This window comes from Acomys minous, assembly GCF_964271855.1.
Source record: "Acomys minous genome assembly, chromosome: 4".
NCBI lineage: Eukaryota > Metazoa > Chordata > Mammalia > Rodentia > Muridae > Acomys > Acomys minous.
This window is the reverse complement of record NC_140486.1, coordinates 42,579,178-42,594,666: the sequence shown is the minus strand read 5'-3', so window position 1 is coordinate 42,594,666 and position 15,489 is coordinate 42,579,178. Positions and strand designations below refer to the sequence as shown.

At 42.0% G+C, this 15,489-nt stretch overlaps 1 protein-coding gene across 5 annotated transcripts in view; it reads right to left on the bottom strand.

Annotated features, from left to right (window-relative positions):
* The window catches only part of JAKMIP2 (janus kinase and microtubule interacting protein 2), a 158,476-nt gene that overhangs the window by 64,445 nt on the left and 78,542 nt on the right, over window positions 1-15,489 (bottom strand). Inside the window, exon 1 of one of the 5 annotated variants that reach the window (XM_084779102.1) lies at window positions 399-417. The exons of the other annotated variants lie outside the window; for them this stretch is intronic. The gene's annotated coding sequence lies outside the window, so the exon portion shown is untranslated. Of the gene's footprint in view, window positions 1-398; window positions 418-15,489 lie in introns of those variants that run through there. 5 annotated transcript variants of the gene reach the window in all.

Sequence of the window (15,489 nt, the reverse complement as noted above, 5' to 3'; positions counted from 1 at the left end):
CTCTAGTTGCTTTAGTCATGGTGTTTCATCACAGCAATGAGAACACTAATTAGGAGGCACATATGAACTCAGATATTGTGACAGAACAAAAAGACCCAGACAAGCTCATGCTAAACAAAATCCCAGCATGGAATGGGGAGAGTAGGCACAAATTTCCCACTGCTAGCCAAGGCGCTATTGGTATTTGATAACTGCTAGGAAGGGAAATTCAGTTTTCTTTAAACGTATGGCCCTGTAGATAAAACAATGCTTCAGGGGACGGGCACAACACGATGAATATATAGGCAGTAAAAATTGATTTTAATCTGTTTTTTTTTTTAAATAACGAGGACACAAAGTTGAACGGGGATGAATGTGAGGGTGGATCTGAAATGACTTGAGATATGATCAAAACACACCTTATGAAATTCTCAAACATTAACAAAAATATTATTTGAGGAAAGGCATAATCTGCATTTACTGAGGCTGGCTTTTAAAAGTCATTATAAGGAGCATCCGTATCACTGCTGCTCAACAGTTTCTTCTGCTTCTGTGATGGGACTTGCATCTGCAGGGGGAAAGCACATTCCAGGAAGCAGTGAATGAGTGCATGGTCAAAGCTACAGGAGAAACTCCAAGCAGATTAAGAAGGCATAAGTACTTTTAAAAAGAGGTGGCATGAGTGCCCTCTCCACATTGCCCTGCCCCTCCCTAAGTGCCTGGCACTGTACTACACACGAGATCACTGAGCTACTCCAATCGAACCCTTGCAGCATTTACTCTTTATTTTTTTTTTAGACTAAGAATAAAAGAAGTGAGTTAACCTGGGAAATATTGTTCAGTTATGAAATGGCAGAGCCGACACTCAAATGCCCATCTGTCAGACTGTCAACCTTTTAGCTCCAGTAATACTTTTTCTTAAAGAGATAGCAGGATTCAGAGCTAGCTTCCAGCAGGCTACACAGCCAAGGTGGGCACAAGAAAGACAGTACATCTGAGACTTAATGAGATGGAATGGTAAGAGATCGTCCATTTGAATTTGAAATCAGAAAAACTGGTTATTAAGTTTCCTTCTTGTACATTTTGAGCAATTAAATATTCTAAGCTTCTACTCTCTTGCAGAAAAATTGTAATGTGCTCACCATACTGGGCTCTTTCTTTCTTTCTTTCTTTCTTTCTTTCTTTCTTTTCATTCATTCATTTTACATTTCAGTAGTTATCCCATCCCTTGTATCCTCCCATTCCTCCCTCCTTCCCATTTTCCCCCTACTCCCCTCCCCTATGACTGTGACTGAGGGGGACCTCCTCCCCCTGTATATGCTCATAGGGTATCAAGTCTCTTCTTGGTAGCCTGCTACCCTTCCTCTGAGTGCCACCAGGCCTCCCCCTCCAGGGGACGTGGTCAAATATGGGGCACCAGGGTTTGTGTGAAAGTCAGTCCCTACTCTCCACTCAACTGTGGAGAATGTCCTGACCATTGGCTAGATCTGGGTCGGGCATACTGGGCTCTTTCAGAGAATAATAAGTGCATTGAAGCGTGTGATAAGCAGACTAGCAAATATTGCTGTTATTGTCGTATTTACAGTTCTTCAAGGACATAACACTCTGCTAAACACCAGCTAAAACATAAAGGGCAGAACCAGCAAATTTATCACCGCTTTTGTATTAAAAAACAAGGGACAGGAAAGGCACAGGGACCCTGAAAAAGAGCAAAGAAATTCATGCTTATGCTTGCAGGGAAGCGGGCCTTTCTTTGACAGGATAAGTATTCCCAGGGGTCTTTGGCTTTGTGGCTGCTTCTGCCTCAAGCAAGAAGCTGAGTAAAGTCATAATTAACCTCAAGCTTTCCAATAAGGCTGTTGCCGCCGAGTTATGATTTCAAAGCTATGTGGTATGCAATACCTAGAGTTCACATTGTGTGAAGCTGAGTGCTCCAGCAGTTTTGCCTAATTGATATTGGAAAATGTCCACCGTAAGAAAGCACTGAGAGCTTATCTAAGCTGCTCTTCTTCCCAAAGAGGATGCTTTTGAGTGAGATGTTGTCAGTGTTTAAAATGTATGAATTACACTTGAGTACATTAGCCCTGCCAGCCAGCGGAGGCATGCCACAGCCCCTCAAACCCTCCCCAAATGCAGATGTATTTCACTGTGTGCGCGTGAGTTTGGCATAAAAAATGTAATATAAAGGGCTGCCATTTAAACCCTTTTAGCTCTGGAGATCTAATTTCCCTATGTGGGGGGATTGTGGCTGTGTGCCTGGGGGATGGGGTGGAAAGAAGGTAGCTTTCCGTCCATTACTTCCTGTCGGGTGTTGATATGCAGTGGAGTAGCAATTGTGCACCTTCAGGATGCTAAGCTTTTGGCCTTGCATGTTTATGTTTTTTTTTTTTAAGCTCTATTCTCTCACCAAACTGCCCTTTTTTCACAGAATAAAAATAGCAAATATTAAGAATTAAAATTTAATGCCTTCAGTACAAAAGAAGTACTATATTAAGACAACTCTAATGTAGCATTCTTGGTGGTATTTTTTAATATATCCTGTCAAATTTTCATTTTAGAAAAACATTTATAAAGTGTAAGGATATAAAGAGCTCTTATTATACACATAAGAAACATCTGGTCTCTCTAAAGGGCTTTCCAGGGACGCTCGGTGGAAACAGTGCCTGTTGGAGACACGAAAGCCCAAGCAGGTGGAGTTCGCTTACCGCAAACATTTGAATTTGGTCATGTCGTTCTTTCCTTGCTATCCCCTTTCTTGCCTCGGCTCCCTGGGGAAATCACTTCAGCTTTTATCTTTTAAACCAAGATCAAATGCCATGGCATATCACATCTCTTCACACCTTTTCACTTTCCTCTGAGCTGAAGTACATCTGTCTCAAGCCTGGATTTCTGTTTTCACCTTGAAGGTATGTTTTGTAGCAGTTGTCATTCATTATGTACCCACTAATTTACAAAAAGCTAATGAGACAACCTGTATAGGACATAACGGTACTAAGAAAGAAAAGATGTCTGTCCTTCCTGGGGAAGGGTGGGGGGATCAGCATCTTAGTAAGTGCAGCATTTGCTCATACAATAGAAGATAGGAATCATAGCACATTTTCACATGGGCCAGGAGAGATTACTTAGGGAAGGTGAGACAGGCAACCAAGAAGAGAGTCCATCATCTAATTGTTAGGATGGGAAAGCACAGCCGGGTGTGGTGGCACACGCCTTTAATCCCAACAATTGGGAGCCAGAGGCAGGTGAATCACTGTGAGTTCCAGGCCAGGCTCGTCTACAAAGTTAGTCCAGGACAGCCAAGGCTACATAGAGAAACCCTGTCTTGAAAAACAAACAAACAAACAAACAAACAAACAAAAAATGAGAAAGCACATTTTAGACCAATGGTTCTCAATCCATGGGTCATGACCCCTTTGGAGATTGATGTTATATATTTACATAACAATTCATAACAGTAGCAAAATTACAGATATGAAGTAGGAATACAATAATTTTATCGTTGGGGGGTGCATTAAAATGTCACAGCATTAGAAAGGTTGTGAACCACTGACAGAAACATTGAATATTAAGCTCTCCAGGTAAGAAGGAATATGAAAAATGGGGCAGAGAAAAACACTGCAGGAGTCTCATGAGTAAACCAAAAGATGGTCTTGGAGAAGCTGACAGGGACTAGAGGGCAAAGGCTATCTGTTGTCACTATAGGGTTCCAGATATAAAAAGGACCTGCTGGAATTGGATTTCAACAATAGTCCTCTGAGGACTAGGGCAGAATGGGGGCTTCAGAGGTTATTTGAGGCTGGATTAAGCTGAGGCTCTCCCTGAGACCGTTGTGCGGAGAAGGAACATACCTTCTACTCTACAATCAAGAACAAGCTTGACAGGGACAGTAATGGCCTGGGGCCAGGACCGTGGTGGAGCTGTGACTTTGGATCCTGAAGACCCAACTTTTCCTACCCTAAAGGGCTGTGGTTATCAGTCACTGGGTCTGTGATGCTCCTGAGATACCCTGTGTTCCCTTTGTGCAACATGGCGTGATTAGCTTCCCACTGACTTCATCCCACCGCTGTGTGATGTTTTCTGATAACTCTTCCATTTCCCCCTGTTAAAGCATATAAGATACTGTATTTCTTTTAAATTAACTTGCTTATATGCGTCATCAGCTTGTGTAAGACCTTTGCATCCCAGACTTTCCTATATTCTTCTTCATCTTCTCATCCCTTGTGGTCATCATCCCTCTTAGGGCTCTGTGACTGAAGAATGAGCTACTGGTCCAGATCAAGGAGTTAGGGGAGTGTGGCCACGCCCATTGTAATATAACTACTCATTTCTATTTTGTGCCTTCACAGTGTCAGAAATTGAATGAAGGACCTGGCCCACGTGAGACAAGCTCTCTATCACTGAGCTACATCCTCATCTCCATTTGCACCACAGTTACTGTCCAGCAGGCAGTAGCTCTCACTGAAGAGTAAAACAGCATCTTGTTTGTCTTTGTACATAAAGTAACTGTTTACAACAAATACCACAAAACCCAACTTGCTCATCCTTGGTCTCTACCCATAGAAAATACCAACTCTGAGGAACGCAAGGCACCAAATCAACAAAGAGATATATGTTAAGATTTATTATGGGAAATCGCTACTACTTTGTGGGAAAACTTGAATAGCTGTTTAGGTTTTAGGCAGAAGTTAAAGCCAAGCCTGCTTTCACTCCGTGGTGAGAGGTTCACCTTGCATCATATTCTTTTGTCTGGATTTAGAAGGGCTTTGTGGGGATAAGTTGTCTCAAGAGGAGAGGCAGTCTTTGTGTGACAAGTATTTTTACCTCATTGTCTCTATGGACTCAAAGTGACTAACAGCTGTTATGTGGTGACATATATCAAGTACTGGACACAAGGGAGAACCCTCAGACTCAGTGGGAATTGTTCAAGGTTAGAGAGAGCAAGGACTGCAGGACCACACACCTTCTACATGAGGCAGGCACTGCTGTACATGTGCACTGCTCTAAAGGCAACATGGTGTGAATGGAAAAGCACACAGATTATCGGAGGAAGTTTTATAGAATTTTATTTATAACCCAGAGCAAGCTTTTCTATTTTAGGTATAAGTGAAATATACATAACCCATCCAGCTGTTTCCTTGGTAACAGTTTCCAAAGACCTTGAATTTAGGAAAAGAAAACTTATTAAGAAGACACCTCTGTGAAGTACCAAACATAAACAGAGACTTCTATAAATAGAAGGTGACCCAAGTGTGTCAGCTGTTTCTCAAAAGGGCAGAATAATTTTAATACAAAATTTTATAACAACTAATATAATACTACTTACACTAAAGCACATGCATTTGAATAGATAGCTTTGGGTATTCAAAGATGGGTGTACATAGTCCTATTATGAAAAATTCCATTTAATTTTCTGTATTCCATATAATAGTAACTGGCTAACAACACTTTGCTTACGTTGGTATAATATAATAATAACCTACAAAGTAATATGGATCATTTAAAAACTGAAAGGAAGGCCAGAGAAATGGCTTAGGTGGGAAAGTCCTGAAAACCTAAGCTTGGTCTCCAGGACTTACACAAATAGATGGAGAAAACTAACTATTGCAGATTGTCCTCTGACTTCCACCTGAACACACACACACACACACACACACACATACACACACACATACACACACACATACACACACTGGCTTAGTTAATTAATTAGTGGTGTGTGTGTGTTCAAATTGAAAGAAAGATGTTGTTTATTAAAGTGGTTGTCCTAACTCTATACACTAATCTCCATAGAAAAACTAAATGCAAAAATTAATTCAGATGCCATCACTGAACTATAATTATACATAAGAACTTATGTTACCATTGGACATAATATAATACGTATGTATTAAATGAAGCTTCATATTCTAAATGCTAAAGATTGCACACACATACATGTGTGCGCACACACATGCACATGAAGGATGTCCACTAAGGATACTCTCTAACTAAACCAGTCTAGTAGAGGGAAAGGAACACCAACTCACCCACAAAAACTTCGATGGAAAATTCGCCCTGCATACCAGAAGTGCAGGAAGAACAATCGAGCAGATAGAGCAGAGACTGAGGAATGTCCAACCAGTTCCTGGCCCGATAGGAGGCCCACCTCATGGGAGAGACCAACCCTGCCATTATTAATGACACTCTGCTATGGCTGCAGACAGGAGCCTACTAGAGTTGTCCTGTGAGGGGCTTTTTTTAAAAAAAAGATTCTGCCTATCTCCTTGTTGAGTCCTACTGCTTAGAGTGGGCACAAAGTGGTTCTGAAGAAAAATTTTCAGAGTAAATAGATAACTTTGCCAAAACAGAAGGACTTTGTAAAGCTGGAACACCTGAAGGCTCACGTGGAAGGAGCAGAAAGGCGGGACGCATGCACAGGACTAATTTATAGAACATTGTGTTTGATATAAATGGCTTATTCTAGGCACTCAACATACGCAATTAAGGCTGGCGTGGTGGAGCCACAGCACTCAGGAGGCTGTGGAGAGAGGGGTTCTGCATGTTTGAGGTCGACTATATTGTATAGAGATACTTCCTCCAAAAAACAAACAGTGCAACAAAGCAAAAAACAAAATCTTAGAACAAACAAAAAAGAAAGAAAGAAAGAAAGAAAAACAACCAACCAACCAAACCAAACTAAACAAACAAAAAGAAAACCATAAAAGAAAGAGGAGTATGAAAGAGCAAGTCCTGGTGGCCTAGGTACTGAATTTGCATATTGTTTAATCCTTACTGGGATACTGATATTTTCAAGAGAAGAGGCTAAAATGTATTTTGCATCCCATTGCTGGGGAGGTCCTTAGTCCTTAGGTAGAACTTGCTATTTTTATTTTGCTGAATGGTCCTCCTGTCATATGTCCATCTAAATCTTTGCATTTCTACCCACAGACCAGGGCTGCTCTCAACAGAAGCTTCCCTCCGCCCCCCGCCATCTTGTAGCAGGAAACAGTCAGTGGAATAAGAGACTGAATGTTCAGCCCTCAGTGGGATATCCTTCTCCGTCCCTCCCGCAAGCAAGGCTCAGGGACCATCAGGAAAGGAGCAGCAGATAAGGAAGAGCACTGGGAAACGCAAGCCTCTGGACGTGACCTGGCTCAGCATGGCCTTCTCCACACCAGCTGCGGTTACTTACACATGACCTGCCCAAGATTCATTAAGCAAAAAATCCAGTTGTAGGTGTCAGAGGACAGCACTCCTCGGGTGCCATCCTTTCCTGAACAGCTCTTGGTGTAGATAGCCATTGGGAAGAGAGAATCATTTGATTTTCAATGACTGATGTATCTGTTGAGTTCCCATGCTCCACTGGAGGCCTCCAACCCCATATGCACATGGGCAGTGCTAATTGGATTTGATGGATTATCAAAAAAGATAGGATGTCAGGAGAGGAGGTGTGTTAGTGTTTGGGGGACTTGGAGGGAAGCTGGAGAGAGGAAATGAGAGGTGGTCATGTCATGCTCTATTGTATACATGTATGAAATTCTTAAGGAGAAACTAAAGTGGAAATTGTTGTTTCTGTACATGTGTCTGTGTGTGTGTGTACATGAACCTGTGTGAATCTGCATAGAGGCCAAAGGAAGATAACAGGAGTCTTATCACACTGTCGTAGTCCCTTGACACAGGGTCTCTCACTGAACCTGGAGCTAGGCTGGACACCAGTAAGCCCTGGCAATCTTTTTTTTTTTAATCTTATTTTACTTTTAATTACGAGGGCTGGAGATATGGCTCAGCAATGAAAGATGCCTTACTGCAAGCCTGATGGCCTGACTCTCTCTTCCCTTTCTGTCTTCTACCCCCATTGTTGACATTCAGTGTAGTGTCAAACTGAACAGAGAGAAACCACAGCAAAAAGTTCAGATGAGAATTTGTTGTAATATTCAGTCAGGAGAGAAAAGCTTAGGCTGGAATGGAAAGCTGGACAGGGTTTTCTTTCTTAAGCTAGAAGGACTGAAATCCATCCCACTTCATATTAGTATTTTAAGAAAATACCTTCTCTTTATCAATTTAGTTGATGAGCACTATGCACATATAATATATATATCCTATTTTGGACTTTGAATACAACTCTGCAGTTATAGATATTTGCAGTTATAATACTCTATACAGAGAGAAGGATTCAGTTGTGGGGAGGTAATTCCCATGCTAAAAATCAAAGAGTAAAATTAATCAAGACATATTTGGCGAGAGCTTGTCTGATCTGTGACAAAGTGAAAGTCTATATAATATGCTGATTGTAGAAGCAGAGGGTTACTGAGGTTACAGATGACACAAATCTCTAGCACATGGGACAGCAATGAATACAGAAAGTGCCGAGAAAAGCCCCTGTGATTTAGGAATAACATAAACTAACACTTTCAGGGACTTGAAAACAAAACCTAAGACCATATTAAATAGTGCATGTTCACAACCCCACTACTCCACATTATAAACACAAGATTAAAGAGAAAAGATCAAGAAAGAAATGAAGACTTTGCACTTGAACATGTAATGTGCAAGCAAAAGCATTATAGCTTGGACAGCTTCTTTCCAGGACTTTATGAACACAACTATCAAAAAATGCTGTACCCAAAATACTGTTTGTTTGAAAACCTCACATTTGAGGAACAACAATAATTTCTTCTTATTACTGGTTTGTTTGTTTATTTATTTATTTACCTGTTACAAGTTTATTCTATTTAAATTCAATATAAAAGCACTTTATGGAAGTAAATTTCAACGTAATAGGTTCTATGACACTGAATAAGAACCGGATAGTTCACATTTACACCCATATAAAGACAAGTGTTCAAAGAGAAATCAGATATCAGCTTTTTAATGTCAGATGATGTGATATCACAAGTTTATTGACACTTTTCTTCTCCATTCCTAGGATATCTAATGATTGCTGTGTTACCTCTATGATAAGAATTAAATATTGCTTCTGGAGGGGGAGAAAAAGCAAAACACAAAAGAAATCAGTGAAGGAAAAGGAAGAAGGAAAACCTACAGGCAGACAACCAGCTGAAACCAGGAATGAGGCTGGCACCCTATAGGCTGACACCACATCAGTGAGAGCCGAGATTAATGCAAGTAGAGGTATTGTTCCCCGATCCGCAAGTAAATACAACAGACAGTCTAGTCACAGAAAGTCAGAGAGCTACATCCTGCTACAAACATGACTTACTTAGGATTGGGCTACCCTCTAAGCACATGCTGGCTGGCTCTCAGGAACTACAGCCAGGGGTCAACCAGGTCAGAGCTTAAATAGATACTATTTTCAAAATGACGAGAGGTACTAGTTACTATCAGCCTCCCTTTCTTAAGGAAGCTGTCCTGCCTCCTCCTGTGAAAATAAATTGCATTCCCTCCACTTTTTACCTCCCTCTGTTCAGTGCGTCTGGCTTGAAGAGGCAAGAATTCCTTGGGCCTGTCCATGACTCGTCTTTGATTGCTGGGCACAGTGCCTCATAGCAGATACTCAAAAACAAAAGGTTTCTTGAAAATGACAGTGCTGTTGGCACAATAGTGAATTTTCTCAATAGTCTCAGTGTCATTCCTCAGTACAGGGTCGTTCCAGCAGTGGGCACAGGTCATGCTGATGCGCTTCGGAAGACGCTTTTGATCCCCTCATTAAATGTTGCAATGGACTAATCGTTATGTGAGTCACAAGAAAATTAAGCAAGATATTCTCAAATGTTAGCAATCTGTATTCGAGAAATACACTTTGCCTCAGTATTTTCTTTGATTTATTACCTTCTGGCACAGAAACCAGGAATGGCGCTTTTTCATTTTAGGTTTTAATCTATTTCTCTAGACAGCTTTGTTAGAAAAAAAATGAGGCCTCAGGGCTGTTTTCCTCCACAGCTCAGAATGTCAGAAGGTTCAAGAATTTCCTGTGTGTGTAGTAAGCAATTTTCTACGTTACAAAGTGCTGGAGTCTTGGCCTATAATAGTCTTGACCGCGATAGCTTTGGTAAAGATAATGCTGCACCTTGCTTGGCTGCTGACTCCCCTCCTGCTGGGAAGGATGTTCCCAGGCTCATAATCATCATCATCATCATCATCATCATCATCACCATGGCCACTGACCAAGCATTCCTGTTGGTCACTGTGCTAAATAAAGCCTTTGGCATGCATTATCTTCTCAGTGTCAGTGCCCTGGTGGGGGAGGGGAAAGCTGCATAGTCCCCTCTGGTCTGTGTATGATTTATGAGTCCTCTCTACTGCTCTCCTCACAGGGGAGGCCAACATGTAAATAATGAACTGTAGTCTGCAGGTGTAACGAGAGCCAAAGGACCTGAGCACCCGGCGCTGAGGTGCACAAAGGAGGGGGTCTGCTCTCTGGGGAGGGCAGCACACTTCCGAGAGAAAGAAAGGCCAGATTGAGTCTTGGAAGATAACACAGGATATGCCACGCAGTCTGGAAAATATGGAAGGACCAAAGGGAAATGACACGGGAAGAGTCAGGAAGAAGTAGGGATGGATCAGCGCTATTGCTTGACTTGTGCATGGAAAGAAAAGGGAGGAGAATGGGGGAGATTTTGAAAGGGCTCTCTTTTACGCATTGTATTAAATCTATCAGTACTTATACCTCAAATGAGATATTTAATATGGGAGAAGAGGGTTTTATTTTCTGATCTGTAAAGTGGAATACACTGCCTAATAACAACTCTGCTGAGGAGCTGTGAGTGCAGCATGCAGGAGGCTGTCTGTCTGACCCCCATAGCTGCAAAGCATTTCACAACAGCTCTATGGCTATCTACACACATCTCTCTCTCTCTCTCTCTCTCTCTCTCTCTCTCTCTCTCTCTCTCTCTCTCTCTCTCATCTTACTTTATTTCATCTTTTGGGGACAGGGTCTCACTCTATGGCACAGGTTGGCCTGGAAATTACTATGAAACACAAACTAAACTCCAAGTTGTGGTAATCCTCCTGCTTCATCTTTACAAATGTTGGGATTACAGGTGTGAGCTACTGTGCCCAGCTAAGATATATGTTTCTTATTGAGAGTACTGGGAATGCTTACACATGCTTGTGTGCCATGCATCACTGTGACGTTCTGGGCACTCTCATACGGTTTTACCATTCCACAAACATTTCACTGAAACAGATTTATTAGAAGGTACACCCTAATAGTCAAATAAAGAAATTAAGATTTAAAAAATGCCCAACATGGTAAATTCCGTATGTCTGTGAGAAACCCACTGACTCAATCCATGTTTCCTGACAGCTGAGTATTTCAAATGGTAAAGAAATGGGTGCACCCACCCAAGGACTATATGTGCAGTAAATATCTATCCCCAACCCCAGATCTAGCCAATGGACAGGACATTCTCCACAGTTGAGTGGAGAGTGGGGACTGACTTTCACACAAACCCTGGTGCCCCATATTTGAACACGTCCCCTGGAGGGGGAGGGCTGGTAGCACTCAGAGGAAGGATAGCAGGCTACCAAGAAGAGACTTGATACCCTATGAGCATATACAGGCAGAAGAGGTGCCCCTCAGTCATAGTCATAGGAGAGGGCAGTAGGGAGAAAATGGGAGGGAGGGAGGAACAGGAGGATACAAGGGATGGGATAACGATTGAGATGTAATATGAATGAATTAATAAAAAAAGTTAAAAAAAAGGAATGGGTGCACATCACAGTCAGTCATGTTCAGTTGTTGGTAATTATAATCCATTTTGTTATGTAAAATAGGGTGCAGGTTAGGTCATCCATTAATCCTATAAAGAGTATACTCAGAACAGCCATGCCATCCCAAGCCATCATGTGAGAGATAATTAAGCAAAACAGGATCTGACATCAGAGTCTAGGGCTGTAGTTCATAGATGTTTTACAATGTTGAAAAGGATGCTTCATACTAAGTCTGATAAAAATGTAACAAGTAGTAACACCTAATGATCATAAATATTTCCTTTTATCTGTTCAAATGAAGTAGCAGTATATTGAATGAAGTTAAATATTATCAAAATTTGGCCCAGAGCAATGGAACAAGGACTGGATACAAAGCATTTGGTTGTAGAGTCTGGTAGGCACCGCAGAACACTTCTTAGGGAATATTGCTGAAAGTATCATTGAACAACAAGGGTGCAAATGCTCCATATTAAAGCCAGCCTGGCAACTGAGCAGGTAGGTATTGCACACTTCATAGCTGCCAAGCACTGTTCTTCACATGAAAGAAACAGAAATTAGTCAATCAGTCATTACTCATCAATCATACTTCATTGGCTTATGGAACTATACATACATACACACACACATACATACATACATACATACATACACTTACACACAAATGTATGTATGCAATGCTGCAGTGTGTTACTGTGCTAAGGGGAAAAAGCACAGAAGAAGAACCTGAAGAGGGACTATTTGAGAAAAAAAGGAAACAGGCAATAAAGTCTATAGGGGAAAGGAAAGCGGAGTCATGGAGTGAATAAGAGTACTTTACGTACATGTATGAAGATATCTCTCATTCTACTCATTTTAGTGTCTATTATTTATTATAAAGAAGACAGATTAGTGTTGTTTTGTTTTTATCTTTATTTTATTTTATTTTTACTAAATAGACCTATGTAGGTCAGAGTGTGAACTATGCTATCAGGATACATTTGAAGGCTGGAAGGGAGTGGATAGGCTAAGGGGGAAGCATTCCAGAGATGGAAGAGCTAGTACAAGACTCCAGAGTAGGTTGAAGTGTCCAAGTCCTGAAACTGCAGGAAACCAGGAGGCTAGGAGGAGGGAGGGAGGCAGGAGCAGCCAAGCAGGGCTGGAATTAGTGGAAGAGCAGCATGCATAAGCCATGCTGTGCTTTTTAGACTTCTTTTCATCAATTCTGGCTTCTACTCAGTGAGGGTGGAAGAACCTGGAGGTGTTAAGAGCGATGTCCTGATTTGACTTGGTCCTTAGCATATCACTCTCTGCCTGTGCTAGTCAGAATAGAAGAGAATTAGCCTGAGGGTAGAAGCAAGGAGCTAGATTTGGAGGCTTCTGCAAAAACCCAACATGGAGATGGTGTCACAGTGTCTTAGACCGGAGACTGCTTTGGACCAGAAAGAGACGCCTTGAGTTGTTGAGTCAAGCCAAGTCCCATCTAGCCTACTGAAGCATTAAACTGTGGCACTAGACTGTTCGCCTCTGAAAGCAGCTGAACTTGTCTCCTGCATAAGGCATTGTGCCTCGACTGCAGCCAGAAGACATGAAGTGACCACTGTCCTTGCTCTCAGAGCTGTATGCCCACGGAAAGAACAGTGGGGGTGCACCTTACTGTGTGTGGAGGCAGAGTGTGGCCTCAGAAAGGTTATTCAAAAAATGCTTCTGTTGGTGGACAGTCTTAAGGGCTGAAGGGAGATTTTTGAAAACAACATCTAAACGTCCTTGTCCACAGGGAGTTTCTATCTCAGTGCTTGCTGATGGACTTCTAGTCTGGCTTACTTTCTCCCTTTTCCTGTTTGTTACTATCTTGTCACCTCCTCCCTCCAGTCTTCCCAGGAGCAGTTAATGTGAGAAGCCAATGTGCCTGCCTATAATAAGGATGGCTATATCTAAAAACCTCCCCCGGGCTACATGAGTTTTATTTTTAAAAAGAAGTTTCAAACACTCAAGCACTGCCTGAGATGGTGAGAAAGAAGTGTAACTCATAACCAGCACACACAGGGTCAGCCATTAAAATGGCTCCCGGAAGCTCCCTCATATTCTTCACTGTGTCTGGATCAAATGATAACGTCATTCCCACCCTCCCTACTTCCTTCAATGGAGTACAGATTGAGAAAGTTATTTGTAATTCCTCTCCCCAATCCTGCTTCTATTCTCACTGTGAAAGTATTTTTGGCTGAACTGTGCCAAGCTTAAAAGGTCAGCTTATGAGCATATACAGGGGGAGGAAGTTCCCCTCAGGTATAGTCATAGGGGAGGGGAGTAAGGGGAAAATAGGAGGGAGGGAGGAATGGGAGGATACAAGGGATGGGATAACTATTCAGATGTAATATGAATAAATTAATAAAATAAAAAATGTAAAAAAATCTTTGTTCACATTGTTCCTCCTCATTAAATATTTAAAAATATTGGGAAGTGCTTTTTCAAGCCTAATATTCACAATGACATCCCCGAGGAATATAGGACTGTCTTCAGTGGCTCAGAATCTGGGGTCACTTGCCCAAATTGTCACAAAGCTAGGTTTGACCTCATCCATAGGTCTGTAAGGCAGTGGTTTCCAACCTGTGAGTCATGACCCCCACATGGGTCACATATCAGATACCTTGCATACCAGATATTTACATCAAGATTCATAACAGTGATAAAACTACAATTATGACATAGCAATGGAATAATTTTATGGTTGGGGGTCACCACAACCTGAGGAGCTGTATTAAAGGGTGACAGCGTTAGGAAGGTTGGGAACCAATACGTGTAAAGCCTGTGTTGATGCATCACAAGGGAAGCTTTGGCTGTGAAGGAGGCTGTACCTCAGGGGCTTTCTCTCTGAAAGTCCAGCCAGAAAGGGGCAGGGCTTTTCCTTTTCCAGTAGTCTTCAGGAGAGTTGCATGAAGATAACAGTATCTGTGGCAGTCACCCCTCCCAGGAGGGCATTCTGTACTTGAGAATCCGTGTTTGAGTCTTTGCTCCTGTGTTCCCAGGGGGATGTGCCTGACTATACACATTCAAGTAAGACACCTCGTCAGCAGGCCCACTACTTAGATTCCAGTACGCCATCTCAAGGATAATGGGCTCAATGAAGCTTATGCCGAAGGACTGTTTGTGACCTCCAAAAGACATGTTTAACTCCTAGTGTCCCAGGAGTGTCACCTTATTTGAAGACAGTGACTTTGCAGATGTGGCCAGGTTAAGCTTATGTCATATTAGATTGGGTCAGCCTCATCTGAAAGCTGGTGTTGTTTCAAGAGAGAGGAGGATGGTTTTGAAAGAAATGCTCAGACCTACAGGGCACCAAAAGTGGAGATAGGAATGGCTTAGCTACAATTCAAAGAGCAGACCCCCGTCTGCCTAGAAAAGCAAAAACCAAAGACACTGCTCTGGACACTTGATTTCACACCACTTTCCTCTGGAGCTGTGGGAGAGTACTTGCCTGTTATCTTAAGCCACCGAGTTTGTGGTGATTGCTTCCTGGAGCTGTAAGGAAACACACTACAGTCTGTCCTCTGAAGGCAAGGCCTGTTCCTCAGGGGTGTTTGCATAGCATGACTGTTAAAGAGTGTGAGCAGATGTTTCTGTTTCTGCCAGAAATATAGAACCCCATGAAAGCTGGGATGGCACTGGGTTAGTGACATGCTGTAGTCAATAAAGGCTTCTGAAACAAACAAACAAACAAACAAACAAACAAAGAGTTGAATTTGTGAGTGGATTGGTAAGTCACAAGAGAGGGCAGTACTTGTCATTTGGGGCCCAGAGGCACAAGGAAGGATTCAATAGAAGGCAAAATAAAGATCTCTGTGTCAGTAGACACAGTTTTTATTTAGTTTGGCTCAGAATATC